Source organism: Dendrobates tinctorius, unplaced genomic scaffold (genome assembly GCF_039654945.1).
Source record: "Dendrobates tinctorius isolate UK_male_01 unplaced genomic scaffold, ASM3965494v1 ptg000161l, whole genome shotgun sequence".
Taxonomy (NCBI): domain Eukaryota; kingdom Metazoa; phylum Chordata; class Amphibia; order Anura; family Dendrobatidae; genus Dendrobates; species Dendrobates tinctorius.
The window spans coordinates 1,543,460-1,557,522 of record NW_027361828.1 but is presented as its reverse complement, the minus strand read 5'-3'; the positions used below and the strand labels follow the sequence as shown (position 1 = coordinate 1,557,522).

At 44.1% G+C, this 14,063-nt stretch overlaps 1 protein-coding gene across 3 annotated transcripts in view; it reads right to left on the bottom strand.

Moving 5' to 3' along the window:
• IL15 (interleukin 15) overlaps positions 1-11,226 on the bottom strand; it is a 105,304-nt gene extending 94,078 nt beyond the window's left edge. The window contains exon 1 of one of the 3 annotated variants that reach the window (XM_073549776.1): positions 10,985-11,226. The gene's annotated coding sequence lies outside the window, so the exon portion shown is untranslated. The remainder of the gene's footprint in view (positions 1-10,984) is intronic. The other 2 variants (XM_073549775.1, XM_073549774.1) reach the window with 2 other exon arrangements.
• Positions 11,227-14,063: the final 2,837 nt, after the last annotated feature.

Here is a 14,063-nt window from a genome sequence, read left to right as displayed (position 1 = left end):
TGCTCCATGGGGGCTGTGCTGGGGCAGGAGTGCTGTGATGGGGCAGGGGCTGTAGTCCGGGGCAGGGGCTCTCTGTACTACGTGGGGGGCTGTACTGGGGCAGGGGCTGTGCCCCGATGCAGTGGGAGCCGGCTCTCTGTGCTCCGTGGGGGAGTGTGCTGGGGCAGCGGCTATGCTCCGGTGCAGTGGCTCTCTATGCTCTGTAGGGGGCTCCGCAGGCATTTTGTCAAAGCCCGGAGGCCCCCGCACATCCGTTGCTGCCATATTGCGGTGGCCTCCGGGAACATGGCCGCTGGGGGCGGCGCATGCTCAGATACAAATCACAGGATGAGATCTGAATCTGAGCATGCGCCGCCCCAACCCGGTGGCCATGTTCCCGGAGACCACCGCAACACGGCAGCAACGGATGTGTGGGGGCCTCTGGGCTTTGACGAAATGCCGGCGGAATCCCCCACAGAGCACAGAGAGCCCCTGCCTTTGCACCGGATAACAGTCCGTCACCACCACACCACAGAGCCCCGCCGCCATTGCTTTTGTAAGCATATTGCGACCATAAGACGCACCCCTATTTTCCCCATAAATTATAGAGGAAAAATGTGCGTCTTACAGTCCGAAAAATAAGTATTTGATCCCTTGCTGATTTTACAAGTTTGCCCACAGACAAAGACATGAACAGTTTATAATTTTAACGGTAGGATAATTTTAACATTGAGAGATAAAATATCAAAAATAAAATCCAGAAAATTACATTGTATAAAATATATACATTTATTTGCATTTTGCAGTGAGAAATAAGTTTTTCATCCTTCTGGCAGACAAGGCTTAATACTTGGTAGCAAAACCCTTGTTGGCAAGCACAGCAGTCAGACGGTTTTTGTATTTAATGATGAGGTTTGCGCACGTCAGGAGGAATGTTGGTCCACTCCTCTTTACAGATCATCTCTAAATCATTATGATTTTGAGGCTGTCACTTGGCAACTCGGGGCTTCAACTCCCTCCATAAGTTTTCTATGGGATTAAGGTCTGGAGATTGGCTAGGCCACTTCTTGACCTTAATATGCTTCTTTTTGAGCCACTCCTTTGTTGCCTTGGCTGTATGTTTTGGGTCATTGTCTTGCTAGAAGACCCAGCCATGACCCATTCTCAATGTCCTGGCGGAGGGAAGGAGGTAGTCACTCAAGATTTTATGGTACATGGCTTCATTCTCCCATTGATCCAGTGAAGTAGTCCTGTGCCCTTAGCAGAGAAACATCCTCAACACATGTTTCCACCTCCATGCTTGACAGTGGGGACGGTGTTCTTTGGGTCATAGGCAGCATTCCCCTTCCTCCAAACAAGGCAAGTTGAGTTAATGCCAAAGAGCTCAATTTTTGTCTCATCTGACCACAGCACCTTCTCCCAATCACTCACAGAATCATCCAGGTCTTCAGTGGCAAACTTCAGACAGGCCTGCACATGTGCCTTCTTGAGCAGGGGGACCTTGTAGTCACTGCAGGATTTTAAACCTGTACAGCGTAATGTGTTAGCAATGGTTTTCTTGGTGACTGTGGTTTCAGCTGCCTTGAGATCATTAACAAGTTCCCACCGTGTAGTTTTAGGCTGATCTCTCACCTTCCACATGATCAAGGATACCCCACGAGGTGAGATTTTGCATGGTGCCCCAGAACGATGTTGATTGACATTCATTTTGTATTTCTTCCATTTTCTTACTATTGCACCAACAGTTGTCTCCTTCTCACCCAGCATCTTACTTATGGTTTTGTAGCACATTCCAGCTTTGTGCAGGTCTATGATCTTGTCTCTGACATCCTTATAAAGCTCTTTGGTCTTGCCCATGTTGTAGAGGTGAGAGTCTGACTGAGTCTGGGGACAGGAGTCTTTCATAAAGGTGACTATGTAAGACAGCTGTCTTTAATGCAGGCAACGAGTTGATTAGGAGCGTCTAACTGGTCTGTAGGAGCCAAAACTGTTAATGGTTGGTAGGGGATCAAATACTTATTTATCACTGCAAAATTCAAATAACATTTATACAATGTGATTTTTCTGGATTTTATTTTTGATATTCTCTCAATGTTAAAATTAACCTACGCTTAAAATTATAGACTGCTCATGTCTTTGTCAGTGGGCAAACTTACAAAATCAGCAAGGGATCAAATACTTATTTCTCCCATTGTATATTACATAGATAGAAGAAAAGCCAGCAATTCAGCAGACGTGTACTGTAAAATCACTGCAGCTGACAGCATAGAATAGATGGATTACATACAGTAAATACAAATGGAATAGGTAGATATACAGATGTCTGTGACAAATACAATAAGTGCACTGTGTGTGCAGCTTACTGTACTTGTATTTAATTGCTTAAAGATTACTTTTTGGAAAAAAATGGTGCTGCTCCTATGCAAATTTCGTAACCAGCAGAGGGAAAGCCGATGGCTGGGGGGGTCGATGTTTATAGCCTGGGAAGGGGGTAATAACTAGGCTATTAATACCAGCTCACAGCTGTATAATTAGCCTTTACTGGCTATTAAAATGGGGGACCCCAAGTAAAGAATGACGTTGGGACCCCCTATAATTAATAATCAGCAAAGGCTATGAAGACAGGTGCATCTTATAATCTACAAAATATGGTATACACATATATATATATATATATACAGCTCTGGAAAAAATTAAGAGACCACTGCACAGTTTTATAAAAATCAGCTTCTCTACATGTCTGACAGCCATTCCATTCCAGTGTCAGTTGAATTCCAACCATAGTACACCTCATTCTACTTAATGTGCTTCTGATTAGGTGATCACCTGAACCAAATCTTATTTAAAGAAGGAAAGTATAAAAAACCCTGCTGTGGTGTTCACAATCCTCTTGCAATAGGACAAGCTGGATGGCAAAACAAATGCTAGTAATATCCCAAACAGTAGTTGGAATGAGAAAAAAACTTTTAACCATGCCAAAGGAGTTCAAAAGAAAAGTCTTGAGTGAGGAAAGGAAAGGCTCAATTCTGGCTTTACTAGCAGAGGGATACAGTGAGCGTCATGTTGCCTCCATCCTTAAAATTTTTAAGATGGCATTTCCATTACATCAAGTTCAAGCAGCAGACATTGGGGACAACAAAGCTACAGACCGGCAGAGGGCGAAAATGCTTTTCCACTGACCGAGATGACCATCATTTTATTCGAAAGTCACTCAGCCACCGCAGGATGACATCAAGTGACCTATAAAAGGAATGGCAAAGGGCACCTAGGGTCAAGTGCATGGCAAGAACAGTTCGTAACAGGCTCCTAGAGGCAAGGCTCAAGTCATGTAAAGCTAGAAAAAAGCCTTTCATCAATGAGAAGCAAAGGAGAGCCAGGCTGAAGTTTGCCAAAGACCATAAGGATTGAACCATAGAGGACTGGAGTTTTTAGCTTTGCCCACCTGGTCTTCTAATGGTTAGACAGAGACCTGGAGAGGCATATTAGGCACAGTGTCTTGAACCCACTGTGAAATTTGGTGGAGGATCGGTGATGATCTGGGGATGCTTCAGCAAGGCTGGAATTGGGCAGGTTAACCTTTGCAAAGGACGTATGAATCAAGCCGCATACAAGTTATCCTGTAAAAAAACAGATGATTGCTTCTGCTCAGACAATGTTCCCCAACTCTGAGGACTGGTTTTTCCAGCAGGACAATGCGCCACGCCACACAGCTAGGTCGATCAATGTGTGGATGAAGAACTACCAAATCAAATCCCGGTCATGGCCAACCCAATCTCCATACCTGAACCTAATTGAAAACCTCTGGAATATAATCAAGAGGAAGATGGATAGTCACTAGCCATCAAACAAAAAAGAACTGCTTACATTTTTGTACCAGGAGTGGCATAAGGTCATCCAAAAGCAGTGTGAAACACTGGTGCAAAGCATGCCAAGACGCATGAAAGCTGTGATTAAAAATCATGGTTATTCCACAAAATATTGATTTCTGAACTCTTCCTGCGTTAAAACATTAGTATTGTTGTTTCTAAATGATTATGAACTTGTTTTCGTATTATTTGAGTTCTACAAGCACTGCATTTTTTTTGGTCTTTGGACCATTTCTCATTTTCTGAAAATACAAAATTTAGTGCTAGGAAATTCGAAGACATGTCAGTAGTTTATATAATAACATAGCAATTTACATTTACTCAAAAATATACCTGTAAAGAGAAAAATCAGACTTAGGCTAGTTTCACATTAGCGTTTTTTAGCGCTTCGTGCGTAATAGATTCGCATGCAAAAAACGCATCATGCGTTTTGTATGCGTTTGCTTTTTTAGGCGCATGCGTTTTAACCAGTTTCTAGCCATGTTAACTCTTAAAACGAATGCGATTTTAAGCGCAGGTGTGCGCGTTCCCATAGACTGTAATGTGATTTTTCTTTTTGCGCATTCCGTGCGCAAGCGTTTTTTTGAGACAGGTAGGACGGACCAAAAATGCAACAGGTTGCGTCTGGCGCGCCTAGGCGCACACTACAAAAAAAAGTATGTGCACGAAAACGCATACAAACGCGTGCATACGCTAGACCATGCGCCCCCATGTTAAAGATAGGGGCGCAGGACGCATGCGCATGGACACCCACAAAGCGCAGCGCTAAAAACGCTGGTGTGAAACCAGCCAAACTGAAAATTTTTGCAGTGGTTTCTAAGGGTACGTGCACACGCTGCGGAATGCTCTGCGGATTTGGCTGCGCGGATTTTGTAAAGTCTGCAGGTCAAAAGACCTGCGGTTTATCTGCGGATTAGCCTGCGGTTTATCATCTCTACAATGGAGATGGTAAACCGCTGTGGAATCCGCAGAAAGAATTGACATGTCAATTCTTTCTGCGGTTTAGAAACCGCAGCAAATCCGCACAGAAAAATCTGCACAGTCTGCACTGCGGTTTTTGATTTCCATAGGATATTATGGTACTGTACACAGTACCATAATACTGTGCACAGGACCAAAACCGCTGCAGATCCGCAGCAGAATCCGCAGCGTGCACACACCCTTAATTTTTGCCGGGGGGGGGGTGTTTGCGTGCATGCGTTTTGAAGAATATTTCCTTTGAAAATGATGTGTAAATGACTTAATTTCTCTATGTAAAAACTTTGTTAAAATCGCATTGCAGCCGGATAGCAATCACAGATGCTAGGTGTGAAAAATCAGATTTTACTTGCAAAAAAACAAATGATACTCATGTGACACTTGCATTACACTTGTCCGACTCTCCTGCATCAAAATCGGACCCTATTCAAAATCGCTAGAGTGACTCCAGCCTAAGGTTAGGTCAACACAGCGACCTTAGCCGCAAAACAAATCAGGTTTCCGAAGTCTGTTAGGTGTCGCTACATTGTAGCACAATACAAGCAGGGGTCCTGAAACCGTGCCAAGCAAACTTTTAAAAAATCCAGTGCAGTTGGACTTTTTGCAAATTGCTTGCCGCAGTAACCTGGTTGATCCTGTCAGGAGGATATGCTTGTCTCAAAGATTAAGCCATGCACGTGTAAGGACACACGGACAGTACAGTGAAACTACAAATGGTTCATTAACCCCTTCCTGACATCAGACGTACTATCCCGTCCATGGGACCCGGGCCCCTATGCCGATGGACGGGATAGTACGTCTACCGCGATCAGCGGCGCCCACGTGGTGAGCGCCGCTGATCGCGGCCGGGTGTCAGCTGATTATCACAGCTGACACCAGGCAGTACGTGTCAGGGGCGGTCACGGACCGCCCCCAACACGTTAACCCCTTGCACACCGCGATCAAACATGATCGTGGTGTACCGGGGGTTAAAGGGAAGCATCGGCAGGGAGGGGGCTCCCTCCGTGCTTCCCTGAGCCCCCCACGGCAGCGCAATCTGCAGCGCTGCTGCGGGGGGCTCCTTTCCCGAATCCAAGATGGCGACGGGGCCTTCGGGGGCCTGCAGGAAGCTGGCTTCCTCAGTGCCTGCAAAGCGCAGGCATGCGGAAGCCTTCTGCACTGCCTGTGACTGCTGATCTGTCACAGTGATCTGTGATGTGACAGATCAGCGATCTGTCACAGGACAGTGATGTCCCACCTGGGACTATTTAATAAAGTTAAAAAAAAAAAAAAAAAAAAAAATTTTAAAAAAATCGCCAAATAAATTAGAAAAAAAAAAAATATTCCCCCAAATAAATCCACTTTTTGGAAATAAAAAAAAAAACAATAAAAGTACACATATTAGGTATCGCCGCGTCCGTAACGACCCGCCCTATAAAACTGTCCCATTAGTTAACCTCTTTAGCGAACCCCTTAAAAAATAAAAATAAAAAACGAAGCAAAAAATAATGATTTATTATCATACCGCCAAACAAAAAGTGTAATAACGCGTGATCAAAAAGACGCATATAAATATCCATGGTACCACTGAAAACGTCATCTTGTCCCGCAAAAAACGAGCCACCACACAGCATCATTAGCGAAAAAATAAAAAAGTTATAGCTCGCAGAATAAAGCAATGCAAAAATAATTATTTTTTATATAAAATAGTTTTCATTGCATAAAACCGACAAAACATAAAAAAACGACCTAAATGAGGTATCGCTGTAACCGTACTGACCAGAAGAATAAAACCGCTTTATCAATTTTATCGCATGCGGAACGGTGTAAACGCACCCCCCCAAAAGAAATTCATGAAACGCTAGTTTTTGTTCATTCTGCGTCCCAAAAATCGGAATAAAAAGCGATCAAAAAATGTCACGTGCCCGAAAATGGTACCAATAAAAACGTCAACTCGTCCCGCAAAAAATAAGACCTCACATGACTCGGTTGGTCAAAATACGGAAAAATTATAGCTCTCAATATGTGGTGATGCAAAAACTATTTTTACAATAAAAAGCGTCTTTTAGCGTGCGACAGCTGCCAAATATAAAAACCGCCATAAATAGTAAATCAAATCCCCCATTATCACCCCCTTAGTTAGGGAAAAATAATGTATTTATTTCCATTTTTCCATTAGGGTTAGGGCTAGGGGTGTGTTGGGGTTCGGGTTGGAGTTAGAATTGGGGGTTTCCACTGTTTGGGCACATCAGGGGCTCTCCAAATGCAACATGGCGTCTGATCTAAATTCCAGCCAATTCTGAGTTGAAAAAGACAAATGGTGCTCCTTCCCTTCCAAGCTCTGCCATGCGCCTAAACAGTGTTTTACCCCCACATGTAGGGTATCAGCCTACTCAGGTCAAATTGCAAAACAATTTTTGGGGTTCAATTTCTCCTGTTACCCTTAGGAAAATAAAAAATTGGGGGCAAAAATATCATTTTTGTGGAAAAAAATGATTTTTTTATTTTCACGTCCGAGCGTTATAAACTTCTGTGAAGCACTTGGGGGTTCAAAGTGCTCACCACACATCTAGATAAGTTCCGTGGGGGGTCTAGTGTCCGAAATGGGGTCACTTGTGGGGAGTTTCAATAGTTTAGGTACATCAGGGGCTCTCCAAACGCACATGACACCCGCAGACCATTCCATCAAAGTCTGCATTCCAAAACGTCACTGCTTCCCTTCCGAGCCCGACGTGTGTCCATACAGTAGTTTTCTCCCACATATGGGGTGTCAGCGTACTCAGGACAAATTGGTCAACAACTTTTGGGGTCCAATTTCTTTTGTTACCCTTGGGAAAATGAAAAAATTGGGGACTAATTGATTATGTTTGTGGAAAAAATACGATTTTTTTATTTTCATGCCCGGGCATTATAAACTTCTGTGAAGCCCTTGGGGGTTCAAAGTGCTCACCACAAATCTAGATAAGTTCCTTAGGGGGTCTCGTTTCCAAAATGGGGTCATTTGTGGGGGGTTTCCACTGTTTAGGTACATTAGGGGCTCTCCAAAGGCAACATGACACCCGCAGAACATTCCCTCAAAGTCTGCATTCCAAAACGTCACTACTTCCCTTCCGAGCCCCGACGTGTGTCCATACAGTAGTTTTCTCCCACATATGGGGCGTCAGCGTACTCAGGACAAATTAGACAACTTTTGGGGTTCAATTTCTCCTGTTATCCTTGGGAAAATAAAAAAATTGGGGACTAATTGATCATGTTTGTGGAAAAAATACAAATTTTTTATTTTCACGCCCGGGCGTTATAAACTTCTGTGAAGCACTGGGGGGTTCAAAGTTCTCACCACACATCTAGATAAGTTCCTTAGGGGGTCTAGTTTCCAAAATGGTGTCATTTGTGGGGGGTTTCCACTGTTTTGGTACATCAGGGGTTTTCCAATCGCGACATGATGTCCGATCTCAATTCCAGCCAAAAACGTCAAATGGTGCTGCTTCCCTTCCGAGCTCTGCCATGCGCCCAAATAGTGGTTTACCCCCACATGTGGGGTATCAGCGTACTCAGGACAAATTGCACAATAATTTTTAGGGTCCTGTTACCCTTGGGAAAATAAAAATTGGGGTGAAAAGATCATTTTTGTGGAAAAAATATGATTTTTTAATTGTACGGCTGTATGTTATAAACTTCTGTGAAGCCCTTGTAGGTTCAAAGTTCTCACCACATATCTAGATAAGTTCCTTGGGGGGGGGTCTAGTTTCTAAAATGGGGTCACTTGTAGGGGGTTTCCACTGTTTAGGTACATCAGGGACTCTCCAAACGTGACATGGCGTCCGATCTGAATTCCAGCCAATTTTGCATTGAAAAAGTCAAACGGCGCTCCTTCCATTCTGAGCTCTGCCATGCTCCGAAACAGTCGTTCCCCCCCACATATAAGGTATCAGCGTACTCAGGACAAATTGCACAATAACTTTTGCAGTCCAATTTCTCCTGTTACCCTTGGTAAAATAAAAAAAATTGAACCTGAAGTATTTTTTTTGTGAAAAAAAGTTAGATGTTCATGTTTTTTTAAATATTCAAAAAAATTCCTGTGACGCACCTAAAGGGTTAATAAACTTCTTGAATGTGGTTTTGAGCACCTTAAGGGGTGCAGTTTTTAGAATGGTGTCACTTTTGGGCATTTTCTATCATATAGACCCCTCAAAGTGGCTTCAAATGTGATGTGGTCCTAAAAATAAAATGGTGTTGTAAAAATGGGAAATCACTGGTCAACTTTTAACCTAACAAAAAAAAATTTTGGTTCCAAAATTGTGCTGATGTAAAGTAAACATGTGGGAAATGTTAGTTATCAAGTTTTTTGTGTGCCGTATCTCTGTGATTTAAGGGCATAAAAATTCAAAGTTGGAAAATTGCGAAATTTTCGCCAAATTTCCGTTTTTCTCACAAATAAACGCAAGTTATTTGAATCAAATTTTACCACTAACATGAAGTACAATATGTCACAAGAAAACAATGTCAGAATCACCTGGATCCATGGAAGCGTTCCAGAGTTATGACCTCATAAAGGTACAGTGGTCAGAATTATAAAAATTGGCCCGGTCATGAACGTGCAAACCACCCTTGGGGATGAAGGGGTTAAATCAGCCCTTCTGCTCCACGGGAGGTTTCTGGTCACCCTGAGCTCGCCTTAGGACACCTGCGTTACGGTTTGACAGGTGTACAGCCCCAGTCAAACTCCCCACCTGCCACTGCCCATTGTCTTGTATTGCTCTGCGATGTCACAGCGAGACCTAGCAAACTTTGCCAGTGTTACTTGTGTTACGGCCAAAGTCACAATGTAGCTTTAGCCTAAAATAAAAAACAAATGGGTGCGGGGAGAAAATCACTAATAATTTGGGAATTAATCATCATATACAGTCTGGTTAACTACTGGCAGACCTCCTAGCAAATGAAAACATCAGGCTGGTCCACATATAACTGTGACGTTTTAGAACAAGAAGGGGGTGGCAGCTATAGAGAAGGCAGACATTAATTATTCTCATCTCTGCCTTCCTGATTGCTGTATACACAGTACTGAACACGCTGTGTATATAGTCGCCACATACCGGGAGAGCCGCAGCTGCTGACTCTTAGCAGACCCAGATCATCTCTCAGCGCAGGCAGGCAGGCTTCCCTATTACTGGGGCTACTATGCTAGAACAGGTTACAGGGGAAATCAGCAATAATGAGAAATGGTTATTTAAATGTCTTTTAACTTTATGGGGGGGGGGGTCACAATGTGTGAAACAAATGAAAAATAACAGTTTCTAAAGGCTCGTTCATATTGCTGTATTTTCAGTCTGAGGGTGATCCAATAAAATATTGGATTGCACGCCGACCAATGCTATGCTTTAGGTCCGTGCACATTTTTTCAACGGATCACACCGGTCCAGGGATAATAACTTCAACATGCCAGAGTTGAATCCGATATTCTGATGGCACTTGACCACGCAAGTCAACGAGGAAAGCAACGGACTGCACCCGGATGACATTTGAATGCAGTCCGATTTCCACAGACTGACAGAATGGAGAAGATGGAGACATTTTTTCCCCATCCGAGAGAATGTGATCACGCTGTGCTCATACTCAGAAACGGCCAGATTCTCTTGGCTGAGAGATTATCGGCTGGTGTGCACTTCGCCTTACTCCGCTCTCAAAAAAACCTGATGTCCGACAAATAATTGAGATGGGGAAATCAATGTGAATTGCAACTCAATGGCCTTTTGATTGTAAACTAATATGTGAAAAACAGGCACGTAGTTCCTCCTTTCTTTCCTTTATACCTTTCCACCAAGTCAGCAAAAGATCAGAATCTAATAACGTCACAAACATTAGGCCCTTACATATCAAGGGGGGAAAAGGCAAAAATGATATAAAAAAAAATAATATAGAGTGTGCCTGGTCATGAATGGGGAATGTGGCCCGGCCATGGTTAAAGAACAATGAAGTGTTTGTCCCTGTTACTACAACACTACAGATACACAGGGAAGCAGAGGACTGCTACCCTCACTGGAGTCAGGAAGGGCAAAATACTGGGGACTACACGACCACAGACCTGCAGCAGTCACCGACTCTCCTCACACAGGCTACAAATGTCGCTCACACTGTGCACCACTCAGTCAGTAAGGAGCAGCACAGTCTGCACAGTAACTTACTGCTACATTGCTCCGGCGCCGAAAGCTCAGGGAACTTCTGTCAAGGACTGCAAACAGCATGGAGCTGAGGGTCTGCAGCGGCAGTGGGATCCCAGCTGTCAGTTTCCTACTTCATGGTCAGCAGGTAGCGCCGTCCTCCTCAGCGTCCTGCTTGTGAGAAGCAGCATGAAGCGTCTGCGGAGACTTCCCGCCCCCTCCACACACAAGTCTGTGCCGTGCCCAGAGGCAGTCGGCCAATTCCAGCCTGTCAGTTTCTGTGGGTGCATGCTGCGGTCTAGCACCAGTGTGCCGTGCTCTGCCCTCCTGCGTTTCTGTCACGTTTTCTTACATGCACCTCTCTTTAGGCTCAGCTTGCACATATGATGTTTTTCATTAAGCAAATTTATTTTTTGCTGAAAAAAATGTTCATTAAAGTTTCTAGAATGTTCTGTTTTACCTCAGACCACCATTTTTGGCACTTGGAAAAAGTTAACATTTTGTTGTTGTTTTTTGGTTTTTTTTGGTCTGTTCTTGACATGTCAAGCCTCTGAGGAAAAGCTCCATAAATAACGTCATACCCGGAGCGTGTTGTGTGCGGAGAAAGACACAAGTAACACAAATATTGCCTGAAGAGAGCAGAAACCGATGTGTGGGAATGCACTGATCATGTCACTGTAAATTCTAGGTGACATCAGCTAACAGTGTTTCTGGAGAAAAGAAAAAAAAATGCCAGGAAAAATTGCACAAGAACATGCTGTTTTTCTTTTCACGTCAAAATTGGGAAAAATGTGAAAACGAGCCCCCATTATAGCCCTGCAGAAGATAACCACGGTCTAGGGTGCCATTCAAATAGATTAAAACGGTTGTCCTCGTTTGATGACATTTTTTTTTCTTTACTGGGTGGTCAGAAACAAATATTGCTTTTTATCCCAAATGTCTATTTTAATAACATAATTGTATTTCTAATACGGTTTAATTAAATAGTCCCTACCCTTCCCGCTCTTTACTAACATTTTTTGGTTTTAACCTACCGTATATTCTCAAGTATAAGCCGACCCGAGTATAAGCCGAGGCCCCTAATTTTGACACAAAAAACTGGGAAAACTTATTGACTCGAGTATAAGCCTACGGTGGGAAATGCAGCAGCTTTTCAAAATTTAAAAAATAAAAATAGATACCAATAAAAGTAAAATTAATTGAGACATCAGTAGGTTAAATGTTTTTGAATATCCATATTGAATCAGGAGCCCCACATAATGCTCTATACAGTTCATGATGGCCCCATAAGATGCTCCATACAAAATACACCCCATATAATGCTGCACAAAGGTTAATAATGGCCCCGTTAGATGCTCCATAGAATAATATGCCCCATATGCTGCTCCATAAAGGTTATGGCTCCATGAGATGCTCCATAGAATATGCCCCATATGCTGCTCCATAAAGGTTATGGCCCCATAAGATCCTCCATAGAATAGGCTCCATATGCTGGTACTGTTGCAAATAAAAAAATAATTACATACTCACCTCTCGTCACTGGAGACCAGGTGCCGGTGTCCTGAGCAGGCGGGGACACCGGTGTGCTATGAGGGCCAGGTTCCGGTGTCACCGCTGGCTCAGGGCCCCAGCACCTGCAACATTCCCCTGTCCCCGATCCACCGCTGCACGCCGCTCTGTCTTCCAGGTCCTCTGTCAGTGACACTAACCAAGTCATAGCGCCCTCTGACATGAATGTGACAGTCAGAGGATGCAGAGGACAGAGCAGCGTGCGGTGGTGGAAAGGGAATAGGTGAATATAGCATGGCTCCCCCCGTCCTCCCTGTCACACTCACCCCCTCCTGGCGCATGTCTGCAGCCCCTGCTTCTCCCATGGTCTCCAGCGCTGCAGCTCTTCCAGTGTTCAGCGGTCACGTGGTACCTCTCATTAAAGTCATGAATATGCACATATTCATGACTTTAATGAGTGGTACCATGTGACCGCTGAACATAGGCACCGGAGTCCATGAGAGAAGCAGGGGCTGCAGAGACCGTGCCAGGAGGGGGTGAGTATGATCTGACACACACACTCCCCCTTCCCGCCAACCCCCTGGTATATGACTCAAGTATAAGTCGAGAGGGGGACTTTCAGCCATAAAAAATGGGCTGAAAATCTCGGCTTATACTCGAGTATATACAGTATTTCTGTTTTGATGACGCTTCTTTTGAGAGCCCCAAGGGCATGCTGGGATACTCAAAGCGCCATCAGGGGGCAAAGGCTATGGTCACTGCTGCAGCCTCTCTCCCCTTCTTGAAACGAAGCATCATCAATGACGTCCCTTTCAGGGTCTGGTCTAGTCCCTGCTGTACAAAGCATGCGTTAGTTGTCAATTGCAACATATACTCAGTACAAGCACCCGTCTTACTATGCAATATTCCTCTCAATGCACAGTGAATGCGCTCACGCGCCAACTCTAGTTAACAGCAGCAAACCAGCAACAGAAAGCACTGTCAGTAAGGAGATAATGAGCGAGCAGAGACCAGCCCCACCCCCAAAAGTAACTTTGGTTTGGGGGCTAAAGATTTTTTTACATTACAAAGGTTGCACCATTTGCCTTTTATAGTCGTATTGTATGCCACCAGATTCAACTTTAATGTGGTCTTTGGTCATGAATTACTTAAGAGGAGATCAGAAAAAGCAAATGAGAGTTAACAGAAACCTTATATCTTGTAGAATGCTATTTACCTGGAGTTATAGGATTAATCTGCAGGTAAATAGTGATACCGAGTATGCTACTATGGCCGGGGTCACACTTGCAATGCGAGAAACTCGCATCAATACCCGGCACTCGGACCGGAGTGTTCGGCTGCATGTATTTCTATGCAGTCGCACACTCCAGTCCCGAGTCCCAGCGGCAGTGCTGGGTATTGATGCGCGAGTTTCTATGTCTGAGTGTCTACATCCAGTAGGCATACATGACAGAAAATGAAGCACAACAGGGCACAGGTTCGCTCTGTACGCACTAGAGATGAGTGAATCTTTCATTCAACACAAACATAGCACATTTAGATTCGTGTTCGGATTCCTGAGCATTTTCCTCAAAGGTGGCAAAATTCGGCCACA